Source organism: Stegastes partitus, unplaced genomic scaffold (assembly GCF_000690725.1).
Source record: "Stegastes partitus isolate 25-593 unplaced genomic scaffold, Stegastes_partitus-1.0.2 Scaffold10, whole genome shotgun sequence".
Classification (NCBI taxonomy): Eukaryota; Metazoa; Chordata; class Actinopteri; family Pomacentridae; genus Stegastes; species Stegastes partitus.
In genome coordinates, this window is record NW_007577741.1 from 1,558,907 (window position 1) to 1,570,929 (window position 12,023).

The window sequence follows — 12,023 nt, forward strand, 5'->3', positions numbered from 1 at the left end:
ATTGATAGATTACTTTTTATTTTTAGACTAACCTTCCCTTCATAGTCACACTATCCCCTAGTGGGATTAATAAAGGCTTGTCCTATTTTATCTTCGATTCAAAAAAAAAAAAAAAAGTTCTTGTGGAATGAGTTTGGATGAGGGCTCGAAAAAAAGAAACTCTTCTCTCTGTATTCTGTTACATCTATGTAGGTACAGTTATTTGCTGGTGATGCTTCAGTTGTCTGAAACCTTACAAACCCTCACCATGCCATTACCACCATCTGAATGATCCACACACTTTCCTTACAAATTAGTAAATTCATTTATTATAGTGTGTGTTGTGTGCCACAGGCCAAGCTGACCTCCTCACTCTGCATTAAGTGCTATTGTTCCCTCATGAATGAACAGAGGGAAGCTCTTCACATTCCACAATCCTAACAGGTGCCACACCAGGCTGCACTGTGCAGGGAGCTGTTGGTTTAGACACAACAAGCACCAATTTCGGATTTGGGAAAAAATAAAATATATATTTGGCATCTTCATATTAAAAAAAACATTTCAATGTGTGCAACCAATTAGTGGAACCAAAGTGTGACCCACTCAGCTCTGTGCGTAAAGCATTCCCGGACCATCTATGGATCCTTTTTTTTTTTTTTTGCGTAATCCCCTCATGCCAGATTCTTAAGTTACCAGCGTGATTTCTGAACTCTCTGGCTTTCCTTCTCTTTGCCTTCAGCGGCTACGAGACCAAAGTGGTGAAACCTACCGCGAACAGCGCGCACAGGCGGCGGGGGCGGGGGTGCAAAGAAGGCGGACCCAATGCGACCCCCACAGTTGTGCCTCAGATGGTTTTACAATGCCGACCATTTCTCAAGCCACATTTCGCTGCGGCTGGGCTGGAGAGAGACGCTCCGAATGTGCGTAAAATAACCCTTCGAATGTAGATAGATCCTCTCATCTTCAGTGAGGAAAAAAAAGAAAAGAAAAGAAAAGAAAAGGAAAAGAAATAAAGGCGAAGGGAAACAGAGATATTGATCATCAAATTATTCCCACTCACCAGTGGAATTAACCTGAAAGCTTCGTGACAACAGCCTTGGTAAGACTGAACACATGTTTTATTTTTGAAGGGAAAAATGGACATGATGCTTGCAGATCTGATTCAGTTGTGATTGAAGTTGCGTTTTGAATTTAACTGGTTTCCCTGAAAGACTGGGGCTGGTGATGTTGTGTTTTAACCCATTATAGTGGGCTGTGATGTTCCAACCTCACAGGGAGAGGAGCTCAAGGGGGAAAAAAGGGTGAAAACACCTATTGTGTGTAAAGACTGCTCGATCTCAACATATTGGCACATGTGGCTCCCTCTCCGATCGGGGCTGATCAATACAATAGCGTGTTCTGTGCCCACGCAGCGAGCGCCAACTCCAGATGTCACGACCATGTGCCTGAAGGAGTAAGTGACAGACTGTTGTCCACCTATTGTCCGTCCGACACATGGTGCGTTCACAATCTTTCTCGCGTTAAATGAAAGTCGAAGCAGCCTTGCAACAGGTAACGCCAGGCTGGGTGCGTGTCCGCGCTACGTGACCAGTGACACGAGCAGACATGTGTATACTTCTGTGGGTTTCTCGTTGCGTGTGGGATCTCCAGCAGATGTTAACTAAATAGTTCCGTGAAACGCTTTTCCTGCAGCGTAATGTGTTGGTGGTTTCGGCCACATGGCACAGGGTACGCGCAAAGACGCTTCCCTTTAAAAAACCATCTCCGACCGAAAACAACGTTTTTCCACATGTTTTTTCCCCCAAGCTCTTGACATGGTGATAAAACATCCAGCGTGCGTCAAGACGCGAGCAATAAACACAACAAGCTCCAGCAGCCCTTTAACGCACTTTGCCTTTGTTGTTGTGGAGCTAAATATACCCATGAGGAGGAAGAGCGCCCTGTGTGGGAAGTTAATGGTGCACATTATCTCTGTGCGCCGCAGTCCATTACTGGCGATGCTGTGTTATCATCGTGTGACTGGCAATCATCGCTCTGGGTTGCAAACATGTAGATTTTCTCAGTGATTTTTGTGACCTGAGTGTTTTTGCTCTTTTCACTGAGGAGTGGATGTGTGCCAGTCTTGTCTAACTCGTGGTGTTAAGTGCTCAACGGTGCTGTGAAATATTAGATTTTACTGTAAGAGCAGAACCCATGGTTGACAGAAATTAATGTGTAATTACTCGTTAATTATTCAGAATTAATCAAAGGTCTTTGTGCTGCAAAAATGCCAAACATGAGCTGATTCTTGGTTCCAAATTGTGTGCATTTGCTGTTTTTTCCCCTCTTTTTTTGCTTTGCATGATAATAAACTAAATATATTTAGACCATTGCTTCTACAAAACAAACAACTGAAGAGTCCATCTTTAAAAAACTATATCAGCAAATATGTTTTATTGCAGCAGCGTCCATTTTTCCATTTCAGTTGCAGGTACAGCTGAGGTGTTGTGTGTTTTTTTTTCTAACTTCTGACCCTTCAGACATTGCTCCCTTAGATGGTACAAGAGGCTGCATTTTTTTCAACTTTTAAAAAGAAATCACCATTATTCATGTTATTTTGATTTAAACGCGTGTTGAAAGCTTGTTCAGATCTTCTAGTAAGTGGTTGGTGTAGAATTGTGACTATTCCACCGCAAGAACTGTTGAAAAGGTTTGAAAGAAGGCGCTACCGAACACCCAGTCAGTCGCTTAAATGCGTGAAAATCTACATGCGAAAAAACATGTAGCCAGACTGTTCAGAGAATGCCTGTCTGTGTATTCTAGGTTTTGTGGAAGTGGGTGTATGTTTTTGACTTTGGTCCCTATCTAAACATTAACACCCTATATGGGGTTTCATGCTGGGTTCATCTTGGTGGACAATGAGCAGATAAGCCCTACTGGCGGTCAGTGACCTCAGCTTGTACGGTGATCAAAGAGGTTTTGGAGCAGGAGCTGGACAGGTGCGCGGTGTGTGGACGCCGGTGTTTCTATCCGTGTGGGACGCAGCCAGCTGCACTCATCTGTCACACTCGAGAGACCTGTGAATATCTGAGTTTGAGTCGGCCCGAGTGTTGAGTGTCAGCCACTCCAGAGGTTATTATTATCTTTGTCATGGGGCTCATAATCGGTGTCCAGTCGGATCTTGTGCTGTTGTCTGTTTGTGTTGAAATCATTGCAAAGGCATCGTCGTTGGCTGACCAAAGCGTATACGTGTAGATATTTTCGCTCGTCATTTTAATGAGATACTACTAATTTCTGTCATCTCAGAGGCCCTTGATTTGTTCTAAAGTGCATCTTTAATGCTTTTATCCCATGAGTTTGTTCCCTCCGGGGCAATCTGTGCCAAGAAATGTGCTCACAAGTTAATATATGCTGCTTAAAATATTCCTCCATGAGCCATATGTTCTCGTATTTGGACGCTCACGGAACATAAATTACCATCCACTTGGCACGATGCTGAATCTGTAGCATATATTGAATGTCAGCAGCTAACTCTTATATAAGCTGATGTATCGGTCGGGCCGCTCCACCAGACTCCTCGTGACCTTTTAGCTGAAAGCACAAACTCAACTGAAGCTCAGAAACAATAAAATAAAAATATGTCAGACAGCGACTGGTGGAACTCGGTTATAGTTTCGGATCATTGTTTTATTTCCCAGCCTGCGACTTTACTGCATCATTTTTGGCATCAGTGGGGAAAAAAATAAAGACACTCAGACATCAGACGAAGTCAGTGAGTGGCTGGAGAACGTAGTGGAGCTGGCTGGAGTCAGATAATTCCCTCAGGAGACCAACTCGAAGCGATAAGCAGAGTGATTTATATGAGTCGGGATGAATGATAATGCTGTTCTGTGTCTGCTGGACAAAACCAACAGTCTGAGCAGTGACGAAGGACCAAAACACTTCGAATCAATGCAATAAAAGATGCTGTGAATCTTCACAGACTAAGGTGATGATTCAACAAGTGACCCCTTTCACAAGACGAACAGGCATCTGATCCGTTGTTAGTGTACAAATATTGATTATAGCCACTTTCCTCTCAGTAAATAACAGTTTAGCTGCTGTGTGTTACAAGCAGCCAACGATGCTTCATTAGTGATCATTTCGCTTTGTTGCGTTCACATCCAAAGTTTACTTTAACCAACAAGTGTTTAAGAAATTCACATTTTATAACAATCCAACATCTTTCTGGCAAAACATCTTCAAGCAAAATCAGCGACGCTCCAGCAGTTTCCTGTTTTTACCCAAACTGTACATCATTGATAGTGAAATTCTTGTCAAAGCTGAAACCTGAACACAGCGTTAATGATGCCCACTGTGGGTGGAGTGCAGCGCTTGCCAGTATTGTGAACACAAACTGTTCCCAAAGTCACACTTGACCACCATCAACACCTCGCAGACATGTTTCCTCTGTAAACAAGCGTACAGCGAGGTGCTGCAGAGACCAGCTGACAATAAACACGCAGGAACTAATAATACCACATCTGAAGCCTGACATAACATTTCTATGACACGATACCGTCACTATTCTACAAATGGAAGACCTTCACGTGTCTATCATCCATAAGTCTAAATTTAAATCTTTATATGTGGTGTTTTAAATCGTGTTGATGCTTCGTCACAGACACGTGTGAGCGCTGCCTGAAATGCCAGGGCTTTAATTGATCAGAGCCTCCTGCTGCCAGCTGCTGGTTACCGAGATATTTCTTAGAACAATGTCCTGCAGCGTATCAACAAGTGCTCATAATTAATGAGAGTTAAGTGATTCCTTACGTAACCAACAGGCCAGTGTTTTTAGAAAACAAGAACTGAATCAAACCTCATTCAGCTTGTAAACGATACCTCTGGGTGCTCTTTCCTTTTAGTTTATCGTCAAATAGAGGGATTAAGATGCTATTTCGTTAATTACCATTGTTAAACACTTTTATTAATGAGCCCCACTGGAGGTGCGTTTATCCACATTGTTTTTGGGCTGATGCCTGATTTTAAAGGAAATGAGGGAATATCTCAGCAGTGCTTCCATGTGTTGACACCAGACTTGGCGTATGGACTCGGGATGCCTGCCTCAAAATGTGCAAACGTTTTTGTGCCGTTTGACTAAAATGCAATAAACCAGGGGTCTCAAACTCAACTTACTTGGGAGCCGCTGGAGATAGTCTGGGTGAGGCTGGGCCGCATCAAGTATTCCACAAAAAAAGGGTTTAAAGTATTCCAGAAAAAACACAACTGATCCAATCTTCTCAATCTTTATTAGTAACAATTCAGAACATGAAAGGTTCTTCAAATATAGGCTTCTCTTACCTCCTCCTTGCTGCCAGAGACCTGGCAGTGCCTCAGAAAGCAATTGAGACCCTCAGTATGGCTTGAAGATGCTCATCAGTAAGTTCGGACCTGTACTTTGACTTATTACAGTTCATGGTGGAGAAGAGCTTTTCACACAGATAGAAAAAAAGCATAGAACGCATTTGCACTGGGTGACAGGATATATTTTCTCTGCACTCGGCGACACTCCCAAATCACGTTTCAAGTGACCACAAAATATCGTTCCGCAGTTCTCAATTCGCCCCCGGGCTGCAAGTTTGAGACCTCTGCAATAAACAAAAAACACAAAAATGATTGTTGTAATGAGACTTGACAACATGCGATGCCATTGTTTGCTATCAGCTTCACTTTCAACATGATCAGATAGAGGCCAAGACAACTGTGGCACCGTTTCTGAACTTGTTGGTCCCCTCAGTTAAACTTATTTTACTTCCTTATTATATTCTAACTATGACATTTTATCAGTAACCTTGATTATAGAGACAACAGACACCAGGAATCTGCACATTATGTATTATCAACCGCCTCAGTCATGTTTACTTGCTGTTTGGAAGCTACAGCTGAATCAGTTGGACAAATCACCTCCAACATCTCACAAAATGACACGATCCAGTCGACGTCACAGCGAGCTCACGAAGGTTCAAAAAGGAACATGGCAAGGTTCACAAAGTCAGGCTTTATGGCAGGGTCATTGCACTGCATCGTACAGATGTCCCTGTGTTTGTCTTCCTCCTGTATTCCAACAGTTCAGGATGTATCAGTCACTGCCCTCATAACATACTTCACATTCGTCCCATTTATGGTTGTCCAAACTTGAACTAATGGCCTGCTTTTGCTCTACCAACTTGCTCTGAACTTCCTACTTGCACACATGCACAGCTGCACAGGCTAACATTGATTCTGAGTCATCACAAGATATGTTTGGAAACTAATATTAGTTATTCCCTAAAAGTAGTTGGTGCACTCGCATGTGTGAGTTTCTTTTTAAACGCAAATGTGAAGTCCAGCTAATATCCCACCAGCCAGCAGGGCGCACCTCACCTGGACTGATAGAACATGGAGGGGGAGGCGGGGGAGATACTTGGATCGCTTCACGTTTCTCTGCAAATCATCATTTATCTGACAGCTGAGCGTAATGTTCTCAGCTACATCCCTGAGTAAACACAGACTGTATTGGCTGCTTGTAAAAGAGCATATTAAATTATATCTTGACTCCCCGTCTGCACTCTAATGGCGCTGCTTCCTTTTTACGATCCCGGTAACGATTCAGTCTGTGTGTGAGGAGTCGGGTGAATACCGAGGCCGGATGAAGAAACAGGAGGGCTGAGATGTTTTATTTCATGTTGTGTTGCCATTAAATTGGATATCAGCTTCTTGTGATGAGACCTAATCTTTATCCCATAAAACATTGCTGCAGTGTCCAAATACTCGTTAGTGTCTCTTACAGTAAATACTGTGCGCTGATGTTTTATTGCTTTTAATTACAACCTCACAGATAGAAGATACTGCACTGTGACAATACAGCCGTTAATCTGGCAGATTTGATTAAAGGCACCACTCAGGCTTGACAAGAGACGTGACAGTATTTTTTATTATCTAATGCAAAGACAAAACTACTTGGAAGCAGAAAACTGAAATACAGTGTATTATCTAGCACGCCTTCTTTTTGTTCCTGCTACTGTCAGAACATCTAACCAGCGTATGCGTCTGTCTGCAGGAGATATACTCGACTTTAGTTTCTGATAAATGACTTTAGCCATCTGAAAAGTGACTAGAAAACTCTGCACCAGTAATTTCCTTACAGTCGTCCTCAAATGTATTCCTACCCTCCCATTAAAGAAGGAGTTAAACAACCCTTTGAGCCAATCACTGCCATCAGGTGTTTCCTGTAACTCTCAGTCAGACTTCAGCACCTGTTGACAGGTATTCTGGCCCACTGCTCATCAGCAAAGTGCTCTCATTTGTCTGGGACAGTTTTATTTATTTTTATTTTTTTAATTATTCTTTTCAACCACAACTTAAACGCAATGTCTTATTTCACTACATTATAATTTAGAAAATTTTTATTTATTATTACTTTTTTCAGTTTCTAGTTATTTAAGTGACTTTTGTTAATTTTGTCTTTTCTTTAATGGAAGGGTCTAAATACATCTGAGGACGACTGTACATGTAAATACACAGAGATCTTGTATGAGCCACTAAAGAATGACTTTTGCAAGAGTTCTTTCTACTAGTATGCCACGTTTTGGTGCTGTATCAAGTCAGATGATGACCTAAAGGGGTCTAATTTTCCATATTTTTTAAAATAAATGTTGATTGTTACGAGTGTTTTGTTCAGTTATAATATATGTTTATATTGTGATGTTACCCAAAGAGGCTGCTTGCATGTTTTTTACGGTTTTCTTGTCAGAAAAGCTGAAACTTTTCTGTTTCTACTACTGTGTCTTTCACAATCTTAGCTGGTGAAGTTTTGCCTTTGCCAATTTTGAGCTATTTGACAGATTATGAACTGTACAAACAACTCGTACTGTGATGAGGTGTTCAGAGTTATAGATTAAAGATTTATAATTTAGCTGTTTGTCAAAAATCTTTTTTTATGTAGTTTGTAAGGATCATTTTATATTTCATCGTGCCGATTAGAATTAACTTCATTTGTTCATTTTAAGTATTAAAACTGTTATTTACATTTTCAAAGGAGTTGTAGTTCACAAAAACACCCCAACTTACAACAAGACACACAATCCCTTTTGCCTGATTTGCCGCACAGTAGAATGCTTGATTCAGGTGCTGGCCGATAACGCTGGACACGAGCGTGTGTTCCTCCGTCCCCAGCAGGCACGTGGATTTGGATGAGCTGGTGCTGCCAGGCACTCTTGGCTGAAGCTCGTGCCACATGGGCATTTCCTCATCTACATGTGCTTTCCCACTGCGCCCCACTCGTCCTGCCCCTGCCCTGTTTTATCTTCAGCTGTCACAAGAATAGATAGAAAGCAATTGTGAAGAGCTTTGGTTATTTTATTTTATTTTTTCTAATTCTGAAATGTACAAATAGCAGCTTTTGCTTCACCAGTATCAGGCTATCGCTCGTCACCCTCCCACTTGTTCAAACATTTCAAATGTCATCTCAGTCCAGTAACTCAGAATGGGACTTTTCACTCTCATGGCCCTTCATGACTGATTTGTTGCATAACAGAACTCACCAGTGGAGTGGAGCAGAGGAAGGTGGCGCTCCTGGTGGGCTGAGGTGTGTTGTACCGATCATCAGGCTTTTTCTCAGAGATCAGTGTCAGTTTACTCATATCTGGATGGTGATTGTTTAACTGGCTTTAAAGAACTTATGAGCTATGCATACTGTATCTATGACCACTATACAACTTACATTTCTGATTATTAGTCACACATTCAGCATATTACACCAATTCCCAGTACTTTGATTTCAGCAATCAACCAATTTTTAGGTTTGATTTCTAAATCATAAAACTATCCATGAAGAAAAACAAAACCCTCGGTTTTTGGAAACATTAATTAAGACGTGTTTCAATTCTGTCAAATGCGGAAACAGCAATTACTTCGCACGCTGCATCTGTCGAGTCTCTAACAAGCAGCCCTGGATCATTCTGAATGGCATGTTTATTACCGCACATATGGTTAAACTATCCAGCCTGTCTTTTGCACATCACTAGATAAGATTACACAGCAGAAATAGTACGGGCGTCTCTTTAAAGGGCCCATATAGCTGCCGCATGTCAGACATGATCTTATGTCAGATACTTCCACAGCCTTTCTGTCAGTGCAGTTGATTTACCTGCAGAACGTGTGTGAACAGACAAACCTCGATCCAATATGTTTCTACGGCTGCTGTACTTCTCAGGGAGAAGTGAAGCCTCACAGATTATTCTGACGCCTCTTTAAAGCACAGAGAACATCTGGTAACGCTTTATCATGTGGATCTGTGAGTTCTCTAATAGTTTCCAATAGACATTTCTTGGACAATATTTGATATTTATAATAAAGAAATAGGAACATCCTGGACAGAAAAGCTCCATTTGACACAAAGGTAATATTAATTCCCTTTATTATCTACAGGTTCTGCGGCTATGGTGAAGTTTGAGGTTTTCTTTAATTGCTTACTTTAAATACACGTGTCACAGTGATGTATTGATGGATGAAAATATAAAGATCATGCACGCAGTATTTTACATATTTCACCCTGCAAATATTACCAGTGAAACTAACTGTCAGTATACTACGTGCCATATTTCACTTGTTTTACCAAACAGATTGTCCTGCCAGCAGTCCCTGGCGTGTATTTACAAGAACAATTTGTCAGGTTCTAAATGTACAACGCTGCACCAGAACAGGGACTATAGAGGTGGAAACGAGTCTCGCTAATGAGCCTCTTGCTGTATTTACTGTAAATGCGGTGATGATCCATGATTGTTCACAACACAGCTGAACAAAAACAGTGATTTGATGGTCGATTTGATGGGGGCGAGCGGGGCAGCGTTCACGTTCTCAAGTTTGTCTTTTTTTTTTTCTTAATCATAACTTATCGCTCATCATAAATGACATCACATTTTGTAAACGTCATACACATTTTCCCCTCTCACCTCTCTGTAAACTGTCCCTATCGAAGCCCGGTGTTGCAACAGGAAGTATTGACATTAGGGGCTTTTACGTTTGAGGTTTCGTTAAGGGGCGCGTTGCCTTTGTGCAAATAACGAGATAAGGTAGTGAAAGGTCTCCGTGAGGGTAGGAGGCTGTTTTAGGTTTATATTATCCAGATTCGTTCACTACCTGGCATTGTGTCCTGCAGTATCCCTTTGTTCTGACCCGCCCAGGTTTGTTTTCAAGCTGCAGCGGGGAAGAGATCAGTGATGCTCTTTAATTGTACAGTATGAATAGCAGTAACAGTGATCTTCTGGCAGAGAGGACAGCGTGAAAACAATTGAGCTGCTGTACACCGGTCACAGAGGAAGCTACTGACAACGCGCCATTGTCCATCTGAGCTCACACTATGTAATAGTGAAGAGCACTCATTTCTGTCACTGCAGCAGAGACGATGGCGAACTATCAATAATTAGCTGGCAGTGATTAATGACTAATATGCATTCTTTCTCCTCTGACTCCAGCAGACCCCACGTTTACTGACAGAAAATTAAAAATGTGTAATTATAGCGTTACAGTAATGACTGTTTTGCACACTGCTTTTGTTGTGGGTGATTTGGCATTCTGTTTGGTAGCGTTATGCTCCTATTCCTCATAAAGGAACCTGTTTCGGTCGGCGGCAGCAGCACTGAGAATCTGCGGTTTCACTACATAGAAGAAGAGAGCAAACAAAAGTCAAAAAAACTCAAATAGACCTTGACCTTGTGGTCCGGACCTGTTTGCTTTGCTCGGTACTGACGTTCTGAAAAGCACAAGAATCTGTCATACTCTCCTGCATTTTATCTCCTCCCGTGTTTATCGGCAGCTATGTAACATTCATTCTATTTATTGTGGAGCCTTTACGCAAAGAACCAACTGAGGGAGTGAATGAGGTCAGGTCTTGTGTGTTGAGAGTCACCGTGTCAACAGTAGAACTGAGTCATCGCTGCATGTTCGTTGTCCAAATACTGAAGACAGAAATTCGTGAAGTCTGTCGCTGGTCACAGGATTACAGGAAGCTGCCGTGAACCTACCAAGCCATGCCAACTGGATGGATGGAAACAGCTAAACAAGAACACCAAAAAAGTGTTTCACAAGATTATTATGTCCATTCCAAACTGATGGGAAACCTGAAAACTACAAGTCATCAGTGGAGAGTACAGACGTCCCCCAAGGCCGATGCCTTATCTCACAATTTTAGGGAAAGTACACCAAAAGTTGGATCGGCAACAAAGCTTATTGGATTTTTCCTTTGCCGACGCTGCGCCTCTCCGCCAAGTTTCATGAATAGTAGTTTTTACGTAATGTTTCTCACACACAGACAAACAGACAGCAGTGAAAACATTATCCCTGTGATGCGCCGCCTCGTTGCAGGAAGCAACAAACAGAAAACGTTTTTTTTTTAAAGACTTTAACTCTCAGAAACATATTATGTGGGATGATCTAAACTTAATTACCCAGCAACATAAGAAAGTTAAACCACAGGATATTGCTCACAGAAGTGTTTGATATCAACTTTTTCCCACCCAAGTGCAAAAGTGAAAAGATCCCCCATACAGTCATACAGAGAATCGTCGACATTCATTTTACCCTTCCACCTACACTTAATACCCCAGTATGTTAAAGCCAAAGCAGAATTGAAGAAATATTTGCAATGTGTTCAAAAAGAAAAAATGAATTACCACATTCATGTAAGTATTCTGACGCTTTGAGCAACTTTGGCAGCCCTTCAGTCTTGAGTCTTCTTGAACTGGAAGATTTAAGCTCAGTCAGGTTGGTTCAGGACTGTCAAGAAACAGCCATTTTTGTGTCTCCCCTCTCAAGTCTTGGGTTCAGGTCCACCCTCTGGCTGAGCCACCCAAGGATATTCACAGAGTTGAGCCTAAGCCACTTTGTCTGTACACTCTAAGAAGGTGAACCTTGGACCCAGTCTGAGGTCCTGAGTGCTCCAGAGCAGGTTCTCATTAAGGATTTTTCTGCACTTTGCTCTGTTCAGCTCTTCTGATGAGTCTCGTAGTTCCTTCAGCTGCAAATCACCTCCTTAGCATGATGCTGCC

At 41.9% G+C, this 12,023-nt stretch overlaps 1 protein-coding gene across 2 annotated transcripts in view; it reads left to right on the forward strand.

The window, feature by feature from the left end:
- Positions 1 to 854: 854 nt before the first annotated feature.
- slc38a3b (solute carrier family 38 member 3b) overlaps positions 855 to 12,023 on the forward strand; it is a 30,144-nt gene continuing 18,975 nt past the window's right edge. For both annotated transcript variants that reach the window (XM_008286112.1, XM_008286120.1), the window contains exon 1: positions 855 to 1,078. The gene's annotated coding sequence lies outside the window, so the exon portion shown is untranslated. The remainder of the gene's footprint in view (positions 1,079 to 12,023) is intronic.